General features: G+C 36.5%; 1 pseudogene; it reads right to left on the reverse strand.

The window, feature by feature from the left end:
• Positions 1-691: 691 nt before the first annotated feature.
• LOC114748686 (LEAF RUST 10 DISEASE-RESISTANCE LOCUS RECEPTOR-LIKE PROTEIN KINASE-like 1.2) lies at positions 692-10227 on the reverse strand (annotated as a pseudogene).
• Positions 10228-13322: the final 3095 nt, after the last annotated feature.

The following is a 13322-nucleotide window of genomic DNA, read 5'->3' on the forward strand; positions in this document are numbered from 1 at the left end:
AAACCCATGTTGTTCATAGCTTTGATTAGGACAGAAACATGTGAATCTACCAAAACTTACATCGTACCCACATCTCCCACCTGAAATTCTGCAATCTTCACACTGCCCTTCTTCTGTTAGTTCCCATATAACCTCAAAACCTTGACCTATAATATGACTAGGATCTACAGGATTTTCCATGATCTTTCCCCGAGGCCAAATTCAATTCCAAATTCTCCACACCTCCTGCTGAATGAAGGAACTGATTTATAGACTCAAAAAGGTGACTTTCCCATTATCAAAAACAACCCTTCATAGCCTTTGACCTTGGTCACCCTACAGCCACCCTAATTTTCCACCCCTTTCTCCAAAATAGAAAGTCAAGGTTCTGACCCGCAAAAGCATCTTTTCCTATTTCCCTAATTTTCCAAAAACAATCCTAACACTCTCTCTATGTTCGTGTTTTTAAAGGAAGTTGAGGTTCACTAGAAGCGTATCCAAAGGCTGTCATGTCTTCCCCTGTAAGATTAGAACTTGGAGGATTATATGATTTTATGAGATAACTCTGTAAAGCCGGATTTGTTGGCATTATTTCATTCTTCACTGGGGTTATTTTATTTTATTTTTTGGGATTAACACATTGGGTGTGCTTAAAATTATATTTCCACTATAATCTCAAAATAGATCAAAATAGGAGGGGGATGAGGATTTATTTAAAACCAACTCCTTCACAGATCAAAATTATAAACAGGGAAACTTTTATCTTTCTATACGCCTATCCTCTCCTAGCTATCCACTCTGGCGGGTGAAAGAAACTTGAGACTGAGAATAGGAAGATTAGCTGCTACTACTGCCACAAATGATGGATAACTTGCTGAGATGAGCAAGAGAGAAGATCACCACTCAATTGCTAGAATTTGAAGTTGTAGACTTGCTTGCCAAATTAGAATCAAGTGAAGGCGGAGGCAGATCATTCTTGAGCAACCCAACATGATCGGCAGAAATATCCATCACCTCCGGCTTGCTCCTATGCTTCCCATCACTCTCTATATCCCTCAGCATCTCGAGAACTTCCTCCATTGAAGGTCTCATATCCTTCAAATTCTGCAAACACTGAAATGCCAGCTCTGCCACAGCATTAATCATCTTCCTCACCTTTTGATCCGACTCAAACCCAAGCGTAGGATCCACCAGCTCATGCAGTGCCCGGTTCTGGATCTTGTTGATTGCCATGGTGGACAGATTGATCTCGTGTCGATGACGTGTGATGTCCACAGCTGGCAATGATGATATCAGCTCAATCAAAACCACACCAAAGCTATACACGTCACTTTTGTCGTGAGCTTATAACAGTCATGGTACTCTGGGTCAACGTAGCCTGGAGTTCCTTGTGGGGCTGTGGAAAGATGGGTGACATCTTCTGGGAAGAGACGGGACAATCCAAAGTCTGCAACTTTAACAACAAAATGGTTGTCCAGGAGGATGTTGTTGGTTTTGACGTCTCGATGGATGATGTCTGAGGCATGAAGGTATGCCAAAGCACTTGCAGTTTCAATAGCTATGTTCAGTCTGATATTCCAAGGCAGTGAGCCTGGCTTTGCTCGATCGCCATGAAGATGATCCGCGACTGTTCCATTAGGAATGTACTCATATACAAGAAGGAGTTCGCGACTGTGCCTAGAAGTGCAGCCATAGAGGGACACAAGGTGTGTATGACGCAAGCGTGTCAGGATCTGAACTTCGTTTATAAATTGTTGTACTCTCTTGTAATTGTTCTCATACAGTCGCTTCACTGCAACATAACGGCCGTCCCGAAGTTTACCTGGACATGATACATCATAAGATTAAGGAAAGTGTACTGACAGTTATGAAATGTCAGGATTCTAGAGGGACTAAATTCGCAGTATTACCAAAGTATACTGTTCCGAAACCTCCATCTCCAAGTTCTCTAGCTGAATCGAAATTGTTAGTGGCCTCTTCAAGTTCACTGTATGTGAAGACAAGGACCCCAAAATATTTACTTGCATTAATCTCAGGATCCTCTATCTTCATGGAGGAAACAGAAGAAGCAGTACGTGATTGTATGCATGACTTTGCATAACCGGTCTTCTTTCGACGTTGATAGAAATAAAAGAGAGTGAGCATGACAAGCACAACGACTGCAGCAGTGACGCCACCTGGGATACAGAATGGTAATGACTTTCAGTTAATGTAATTGTCAAAGAAACTACTATAGCGAAACACAAAGCATGTTAAGAAAAGAACAAAAAGCAGATCTATTACCTACAATGACTTTATTTCTTATTGAATGTCCTGTTCCAGCAATAACACACAAAGAAAGCAAAGTGGGGTTAAATACTAGCTAGAATCTGCATATTAAGAAAGAACAAAACAAAGGATACAGAGATAAAAAAGTTATCCAATTTAGCAATGGGAAATTATGACATGCAGATGAATGCATTAACATTTACCACTAACTTTTGAGATGAGTTGTATCCTCATAGAAGCAGCAGAATTTATATTTAAGAAAACCACAGCGTCTACTACTTTTTACAGTATCGAAAATCAAATCAGGTCAGGTGCAATCCATTTCAAAGTAAACGCCAAGTTTAAAATTTCAGCTGTAGCTCGACAAGCTAGTTTAATTATTAATACCATATATTCACACATTGATCACATCAGTCATGAGCTGGCACTTATGGGAATAGTTTTTACGATACAGTGTCTCCTTGTGAAAGCTGCAAGAAAGGGGGGCCAAAAAAAACGATGATTGACATCTCTTACAAAACCTACTTCGCAAGTGGGGGAATCAATAGGTTCTTTGGTATAATTGTTAGAAAAAGACATCTCGGGGTCCTAGATAACTAGAAATTGAATAAAGTTGTAATTATCCTTGAGAGAAGGGATGGCATTTTTCCTAACACATTTTTATCTTGTCGATTAAAGAAGCTTTTGCAGGAAAGCTTCTTTAATCGATAAGATATGGACAGGTCTTTAATCGATATCAGGGTGCTAAATAATATTATTTCTGATCTTAAATATAAGAGTTAGTTAACGATTTAATTTGATTATAAGACCCTAATTTATTTTGTCTCCCATATTTATTCATTTTTTTAAAGTAGTCTCATAATGGTAATTGTATATGTTAAAAGGTTTCTATTCTAATGAATATCAATAATAAAGGTATTTTAAAAAAGACAATATTTATTAATTATAATAACTAATATAATTTTCTTAATATTCGTAAATTAATTATCTAACTTCTATATTAAGGACCAGACCTAGTAGATCATCTTGTATATATGTTTTCCTGAACTTCTTAGCATCTTTGTGGACTTGTCAAGGTTTTCTTCATTCTTTCTGGTGGAAGGGACCAGCAAGGACCAATTAAAAATCCTCACTGCAAACTATATTCATTATCTTGCAAAGTTGCAATATAAGTATGGAGGCCCCATCTGATGCGGTTGAAGTTAGACCATACAGAGAAGAAACAGTAGGAGCGATGTGGCCATTATCATCAATAATGGTGGCAGGCAGAACCTAAATTGCCCTCTTCACTATTGTTTCTTTGGATAGCCCCACTCCGCATCCCAACTAAGTTAACTATTTGGCCGTGTTGCAAGATAAGGAAGACGTGTTGGACTGGAAACGCGGAAGACGATGACTTGCAAGTCAATGAAACTACTTGGTTGACGTCTAAAATGTCCAAAATACCCTCAGTATTTAGCAGTTTCCAGACCAATAATTGCCCTCGTTCAGTAATCTAGCCTGGACAAGTCATTTTCTTTACTTGGAATGGACGTCTTAAAGCTATTTTATTAGCGATGACCCTAAGTTTCTCATCAAGAAAATTTGTCCATAATTTATGCACAACACAGTGAAGAAACATGCATGTTCCGCGGTAGACGCCATCTGACAATTAGTATTCAAACTCAAGCATGAATGTTGAACAAAAATTATTAGAAATTTATTACCAAGGGAAAACACGCACAGAGAGAGAGAGAGAGAGAGAGAGAGAGAGTAGAAAGAATCTTTGAAAAGAAAAGTCAAACCAACCCTGCTGAGAAGTAAATAGAATGTGGGTTACGTTCCTTGACCCATTCAAATTATACACATGCTTGGAAGAGTTTCATCCCATTTGAACTCAAATTAATTATGGCATCACATGATTTGTTACTGGAAAAATTGAAGTGCAAAATAAAACTCTCTATGAAATAAACTTGCGATAAAAATGAGATTTAGGATTTATATGAAAAAATAATTAAATAGTTTTAAAATAAATTTTATTAAAAATAAAATTATTGTTGAAAATTTATAAAATTATGATGAATAATTTTAAAAACCATTATTTATTTTTTAACATTACAAGTCTCCAATGCTCTTATCATATCTAAAAAGCTAACAATTTATAATTCTAAAACGCATCAATAATCTAGAAAGCAACTATATTAATTTTAACTTCTCCAGAAAAAAACTAATTTTTGGGGGAAAAAATTTGCCAACATCAGTTTTTAAAGTTTTTAAACACCTTGTTTTTTTGGAGAATGGGAAAGTATTATTTTGATTTTCATAAATCTATTACCGGCCACTCTGGCACGACCCCGCCTAGAAAAGTTCGGCCATTCTCGGGGTGAAAGAAAAGAAGCGATGGAGGATTGCTAGAAGACCTCATCAGGAACCAAGGATGCTGAAGGTGTCAAACTTGATCGTCCCAAGAAAAGTTAAAGCATAAGCGCAAGAGAAGATGGATTCCATTTTATTGAGTTTTACTGGAAACAAGCCGCTTGGGCGTCTATCCCCTTTTATCCAATTGAAGGCAATCAATTTGAATGAAGGCATCTCTGTACTAATAATTAAGACGCAACAATCACAGCCTCAAGCATAGCATAGCTAAGTATGAATTTGGGAAGTAATGAATGCACACTGAAATCATAAAAAATGAGAGGAGGTGAAGAGGCGCATACCGGGAGAGTTTCTTATTATAAGAGACATTTGATGCTTATAGCATGTTCTCATATATAAAAACACTTAAAAGTTGTCTCTATTTTTTTGTATTGATTTCCTATTTTACCCCTATTTATTTTGTCTCCAACTCATACTCTCTCTCCCTTTCACTTCTCTTTCTTTTTTTTTTGAGTAGGAAGGTATCGCTAACTCAGGGTATCTTATCGGCCATAATCTCCTCGCGCATATCGAGCCCATGAGGAAGGCGCCTTGCGTTCCTGTTTGTGACCAGTCGGATTTGCAGGCTTCTTTTATAATTCACTAAGGAGTCATATTTAAATATGGTCACATTGGGGAAATTTCCAGTTGTAAATGATTAGGTTTTCTCTTTCCTACATGTGTGGTTTTATATTTCTATTTTTTTCCTATTAAAAACTTTTTTCTTTTCCCTGTTCAAAGGTTTTAAGGTTGACTGTAGATGTAGATACTGTTTTGGTATAAAATATGATAAATTTTCAAATCGATAATTAAAGCTACCTCATTAAAATTTAATTTGAGCGTACTACATCTAAGAAAAGTTGGATTACTGGTAAATAAAAACGAGCTGGGTACTATAGCAGATAAATCATATAAGAGCAAACAGGGCGACCAAGCCTTTGGTTTGTTTCATCATGGATTGGGTACTGTATTTGACTAATAACTTTCAATTTTGTTAAGACTTCAACTATCAAATATTCCTATCAAACAAGCTAAAGGCTTAATTAACAATGTGAAAGTGAATGAACTGAAATAAAATACAGAAAAATCTAACTTCCTAAGAATGAATCATGAGTGCCTCAGAGAGTCTCCTTAGTGACATCATTAACTCTTGTTCGTGGAGAGTACTCGAAAATCTATGATTCTCTGTTGGAAACTAGCAAGGAGTTTTTCTAAGTGATCTCTAAAGATGTAACAAATCAAAAACGCCTATGACAATAACAGAACACTGATTTGCATGTCGCAGAGCAATGGCCTAATAGAACGAACAGAGAAAGAAGCCATACTTGCAAAAGCAGGACAGGCCAAATCACAAGGTCCGTCTGATTTGCAAGTCGCAGAACCATTCCATTCATTTTTTACAGTTGCTGTAGTCTGCAATATTCTGCACATTAAACGTTATCCAAAGGAGTCTTCAACTATGCAATGCCACCAAAAGGGTCCACAATGACACTCCATGTAACCGGCTCCTGAAGTTGAACCCGACAGTGTTGAACAAGTTCTGGGAATCGAGGCAACAGAAATTGACCCAAAAAAGCAAGCTTTTTCTCTATCATCCCTGCATGTGATGTTGCTCCAGCCGATGGAATACCCAAGGGCACAGTCATAGAATATGGTCATGTTCACAATGGTTGGATCGAAAGGAAACAGAGTGCTGTCCAAAGAAGTGTTGGTGAAACGGAAAGAAGAATTGTCGCAGGTTGGGATGTCTTTTCACACTATTTGACGATAAAACGAGAGGGATTGAAATCGATCGAGCTGAAGTTTTGAGAGCCAAGTTGGATGGAAGCGATGTTAGGAGATACGCACGTGATTTCGAAACCATCTCTCCCACAGTAATGGAACCGGTTTCCTCCCCGAAAGGGTACGATATCTGTGATCAGCTTTTGAACTCGGGGATCGTGGCAGAGTCGGTGTTAACAAGAGGTAGAAGAAGAAGGAGTTGCAGAGTGTGCATGGAAGCATGCGATTATGGGGATTCCTTACGTTAGAGAATAAGAGTGTCTAGTCACTTATTATTCTGACAGTTAAAGGAAAACAGAGGATGAGGAGAAGAGACAGAACCTAACGGAATTAAAATAATTATTTATAAAAAATTTTAAAAAATAAATCTTGACTATCTAAATCTCATCTGCATGATCCAGTTAAGATGAGCTCTGAATGCTCATCTCTAGATGAGCACCTAAACTCATTTCAAACCTAACAGAATTTTTTACTTTTTCCTATCTTCAATGCCATGTAACTTGGTTGCTTAGTTTAGCTTTTTTCCTAGATGTACATCCTGCTCTGCATAATACATTATGCTAAACCCGTATTGAATCTCATCTCTTTCATCATTTTCATCATAACACAAACACACTACTCTTCCTATAACAAAATTAGCTCGATTAGATTAAAATCTTTATTTATTCAATCTCATTCCTAAGATTTAGGAAGCGTAAATGAGCTAGACCATGAGATCAAATTTGAATTAGCAGCTCTACTAACAAAAACACAGCAGCAACAACATCGTCAAGATATAAAGTTCATATTTTCGTGCTTCCTAAAACGTGATGCCCAATAATTATTTGACACATAGCTGCCTCTTCTTTCTTAATTTATTTTTCCTGAAAGTCCTATTCTGCATATTATAATATGCTAAGCCAACCAATTCAATTTAATCTATGAAAGGGCAAAGCTACCTAACCTGTTTAAGAAAATCAAACGCTACCATCCAAAACAAAATAGGATCATCGTTTTGTGAAACAGGGAAGAAGAAAACATACTCTGTTGTGACTGCAACAAGGGTTCTGGTGTTGGTGCCTCTACTGGGTCATCAGGAAAACATAACCCACGTTGTTCATAGCTTTGATTAGGACAGAAACATGTGAATCTACCAAAACTTACATCGTACCCACATCTCCCACCTGAAATTCTGCAATCTTCACACTGCACTTCTTCTGTTAGTTCCCATTTAACCTCAAAACCTTGACCTATAACATGACTAGGATCTACAGGATCCTCCATGAAACTTCTAGCTGCCTCCCCAAAAACAGGAACTGTAAGACTAATTCCGCATCCCAGAGCGCTCCAGTTAAACCATCTATCGCTGATCAGCATAAAGTATGCTTTGCGAGGATTACCATTTACGGGGCAATCAAATGTCATGTTAGTCGATAGATTCACAGGAGGAGGCGTGTAGTCTAAAAATTCACAGTCATATAATATGGTAGAGTTTACATTACTGGAAGTGTAGTTGAAGAAAGCATAACCCAACGTGATGTTGTTGAATTCGTTCGGACAGTCAGTGCCCCACAAATCCATCCTTGTTATTTTAAGAGTTCTAGTGGTTGAATTGACATCGATGACACGAAAATTCTGGGACGCGATGTTCATAGTAACATTGTCTCCTTCACAATCCAGCTTGAAGCTTGGATGCCCACAATACTCAGGCCGTGAATCGAACCAGAATGGATAACTAAGGTTGGTGAAGTTTCCGCAGTTAAACGGCTCGCAATCTAAGAACCGTTCATCAGCAATGGCGAAATATTCTGGGAACAAGAGAATGAAGAAGAGGAAGGTCTTGAAGAGGAGGAGTTGAGAGGGAAGAAGACAATTAGGAGGACCCATGTACGGCATGATTGCAACGGAGCTCTGTGTTTGAATGGCCAATAGCGATGACGGGAATATAATTAAATCAAAGTCAAACTATAAACCCTGCATGTAATTGGCCTCATGAGGCTCAATCTAGATGGCTCTAACTCCTTGAAGGGCACACGAATTGGAGACGACGGCTCATATACCCATTAGCTTCACACCTACTGGTTTGGATTAATACGAATATTATGAATGACGCAGAAAACGTGGAACCTTAGACCATTCCATATATGAGACTGGACTTTTATATAACATTACGGCGTATGACCAAATAATAATAATAAAAAAAGAGCACGAGGGGTGATTTTAAGACGAAGGTTGATGGAAGAGATGAAGGGTTCTCTCTGTTACTAATTATTTTGAAACAATTATCTCCCACATAAAATACTGTGTCATTTGTTGGTAGACATTAAACAAAACGAGTTTTATATACAAGCGGTCCATCAAATGTCATTTCAAACTGTTGACCATTATATATTCCTTATTTATTAGTCATATAGTCAAGAGTCAAGGCATCTAATTGCCCATTTATCTATTAGTCGTCCTTTTAAAAATATCAAAATATGGCTCTTTTCTCACCAACAATTCCTTCGTTTTTTTTTGTTTCTTTCCAATAGGGCCTCGATTGGGCTATGTCGTTTCTATTTGGGCCTCAGATGTTTTGGGCTTTCACATGTATGAGGTCAATAATTGGGCTCCACATGTCTAAAGAATTCCTCTGCCGCGTGAGATCAGGCAAGACTACAGAACACAACTTAGCCACAGAGTGGTCCCAATTAGAAAACTCAATCTTACGATAGTACCAGTCATTAGTCAGTTTGAAAGTTGAGCTTCCTATATGTTAAGGCACAGTTTCATCAAAACCGCCTCATCATCTACACGTAACTACTACCATAGTTTTCACAGGGCAAACCATGTCAGAAGAAATAGTGCTAATAATTTACCTTTCATTCCATGTGCATACAAATTAATGGCAGATTTCATTCATGCATGCAACAACAACAAGAGAGCAAGAGAGAGAGAGAGAGATTATTCAAATCAAAGACCAAGGATATGACGGTCTAAATTCTCCGTGAAATCAACAACAGACTGCTGAAAACTACTTGCTATAAATTGCTTATTAATATGAAATTTAAGCCTCGCACTTCATTTATGTGCAAAGACACTAACGGGAAATTAGAGAGAGAGAGAGATATGAGATGCAGATGGGATCAATTACAAGAAAGAGAAGTTACCTTTGCTGCAGCTTTTGGTTGCGATACTGCCATCCCCGCAAAAGCATAGCGTCTTATGATTGGTTGGATTTTGCCCACAAAGTCCTCCAGATATCTCACACTCAGAGCAATCCATGGCTCTCCGCCAATCAAGCACAAAGCCCTTGCTCATAACTTCACGAAACCCAGTTGCCAAGGTATCACTACTGATCTGTCCCTGCTTCGCCACTACTACCACCACCTTCTCCGCACATTCTATATTCAGCCCATATGTGTCCCACGGCGTCGTCTCGACATATGACTGCTTCGATCCTTCATTTTTCAAGCACCGTATGGGGTCGGAAGGAAGATTATTGACTTTATTAGATACGCTGCAATTGAAGTAGAAAGTCAGGTTCATATTCAGCTGATTATTAACACTCAGTGGGAGGTTTTCTAAGCTAACATTGTAGCGTGCTCTGGGGCAGGTTTGGTCCACCACATCCGTGTCCACAAGTGTTACTGTATCATCATCGTAGTTTATATCTGTGACATAGTATTTGTCGTTTGGAAGACTGATGATGGGTCGGCCATGTTCGGAGCATTTGAGACCAAAATGAGGGTAACCGCAGTATTCTTGGGCGGAATTGTTGTTCACCCAGAAAGGATACCGAATGGGAACTCCATTACCGCAACCAGCAGAGGGGGAACATATTGAAGAAGATACTTCCACAATACTGCGCATGAGGCAGAAGAAGGAGAGAGCGGCAATGAAATACAGGGGTTTTGACATGATAATCTATCACCAACTGGTGCTAAAAAAATATGTAAAGACGGTTCAATATATAGATCGAGACACAGAAGGACAGAAAAAAGAGGACCAATTTATAGTGCTAGTGTGAAAAGAATCTATATGCTCTAAGAAAGAGGGGAAGGAAAGTCTAGAATGATCATTTCAGGGGAGGAATAAAATAAACTAGATTTACTTTTTATTCAAATAAAAATGAACTGGTATATGTTTGTAGGAAGTTTCTGTGTGCATGAATTGGGTTGAACGTACGAGAAAAGATAGAAAAAATGTTGGTAAGACTGAAGACCCGGGTCCAGCTGAAAGTTGGAAGATATATTTTCCAAAGATGAGATGGCTACTTGTGAGACAAGAATGAAAGTAGAAATAATAATGAAATTGAAGTTTGAAGAATAAAATAAGGGAAAGCGCGTGGGCAACACGTTCATTTACTCATAACGATTGTCCGTTTAGGATATGATAAAGCAATTTGAAGGATATTGAGTGCACTTGGACAAGTGGGAAGTGAATAAATAATGTGAGATTTGTTGGGGCAGGGGAAAACGGTGGATGTGCACCAATAAAGAAATACACAACTGCATCCGGCGGTAGTATGATATTCACTAAATTAATCAATCGTTCAATCTGTGGGCTGGGTTGGTCCTTCGTTGGGTGTCCTCCATATCTGTAAGACTTAAGTTATGTACGTGCATTGGTTTTGCATTTATTGATAACACTAAGTAATATATTTATGTAGAAGTTGAAATTTCCAAACGATTGCGCTTTGTTACTTCCTATCCATCCTTTACGTTTTACTCCCCCGGTGTTATTTATGGCAGTAGGACAAGATTTTTATTGGTTCCCTTCATTAAACTTTAACAAAATAGATGTAAATAGTTATTTTTCAAAAAGCATATTTAACGTTATTATATTTTTTAAAAAAATTAATGTAATTTAAGATTTTTCCCAATCTATTAAAAATGCCCCTATAAATAAAATCAAAAGATTAAGCCTTCGAGGAGTCACTTACCTGGTGTTTAGTATGAGGGAAATAGAGTAGATGAAAAATTTTAATGAGTTAATTAGAGAAGTGGGGTATTAAAATTTTAATAAAAAAAGATGTAAGATAAAATAATAATAAAAATCAATTAAAAGCTTTTAACCTCACTTCTATAATTTTGAAATCGAGCCTATTAAAACTTTTCTTCATCGCCCTTCTCCTTCCCTCCATTTCCTTCATGCCAAACCACCCTTAACCAGACCAATATAAATATATGCTTAGAGATCGATAATGTGCAGAGCGGAGGATTATCATCCAGAAAACATAACAAACCTAATAGTAGATCATGATGCCGGGTTAGCAGCACTTGTATTGCGAAAGGCTTTTTTTAAAGTTAAGGTGTAATTTTAGCAAGACAGTTTATCTTAAGAACATGAGACACCATAAAGTTTATCTCTGTACAAAAATATATATAACGTTGTTAAAAGGGAGTATCTGGTATCACGCCGTTAACATTTATTAGTACACAGTTAGTGAAACCAATAAAGTCAGTTTTAAGGTGTATTTTTAATAACAAAGTTTACGTCAAGAGACACTGGGCATTATAAAGTTTATTTGGATGCAAAAATATATATAAATTTTCTACAATGAGAAAAAAAAATAACAAAATTCATCAACTTCCATAATAATCGTTAGTTGACTTTACTCTTTTAAGTTCCACTAAATATCAAATTTCTCTCCATTCATTCCTACTTCCTCCTTTTCTTAGTATAATAGACTAATTTGAAAAAATTAAAAAATAAAATAATTATTTAATTATAGCATATATTATATGATCACTCTAAAATATTTGTATGCATTATTAGATTATATATTAGTATATAAGCCAAGGAAATTAATTCATAGAAAAATGATAAATATAATATTTTAAAGTAATTTCTTTAATTTCTTTAATATCTTCAAATTAATTAACTACGTCTTATATTAAAAACCAATGATAGTATTTGGATGCAAGCAATGAATTTTGTATTTTAGAAGGAAAAGATGACATCTTGGGTAAATACATAAAAAGCTTAGAGGTTGAGAAAAAACATGACAGGGAGTGTGTGCTAACTATGATGAGAAAAATAGTGGTGGACTTGGAAGTAGGAATTGATGGAGAAAAATGCAACACTTGGTGAGACCCAAAAGGATATCCAAAGTTAACAGATGTTTTATCAGAGTTGATAAATTTTTATTTTTTTTCTTTTTTAGAAAGTTTATGTATATTTTTGCATTTAAATAAACTTTATGATACACAATGCCCTTTGATGTAAACTTTATTGTTAAAAATATACCTTAAAACTAACTTCATAGGCCCTATTAACAGTAAACTAACAGACATTAATAGTGAGGTGCCAAATGCCCCATTTTAACAATTTCATGTATATTTTGTATTCAAGTAAACCTTAAGGTACATAGTACCCCTTGAGGTAAATTTTGTTGTTAAAATTACAACTTAAATCCTTTTTTAAATATAGCTATTGATCAAGTCAAATTCAAGTACAGTTAAATTTAATTAGAAATAATTTTTTAAAAACATTTATACATTCACACGATTTGAATGTGCTTTAAAGGTAACTTACACTACCACTTTGAACCAATTATGTAAAACCTTTTATAATGTACTTGTTTAATTATTATTTGAGATCCTATTGGGTATTGAATATCGTACTTTTCTCAACAAAAATTTAATTTTAGTTCACCACATCTTGAGGGATAAACCTATTTCACTAGATCCAACCCTATTAGTAATTATTGTACTTTTGTAGACACTAGACAATTATTGCATTTGAAATGTAATTAAACAAACAGGTTCAAGGGCCCAGTCAACAACCCAAACTAAATGGGCCCAAAATGAGCCATTGTTGCAGGTTCCAAGAAGTGGGCCATGCCGCTTATCTGACTTATAAGTCTAGCCCAAATTAATAACCCATACCAAATCGGAAGTTTCATTGCTTTGGGCTTTTAATTTTTAATTTTCCCC

This window comes from Neltuma alba, unplaced genomic scaffold (assembly GCF_004799145.2).
Source record: "Neltuma alba isolate B1F8T4 unplaced genomic scaffold, ASM479914v2 tig00000931_pilon, whole genome shotgun sequence".
NCBI classification, from domain to species: Eukaryota; Viridiplantae; Streptophyta; class Magnoliopsida; order Fabales; family Fabaceae; genus Neltuma; species Neltuma alba.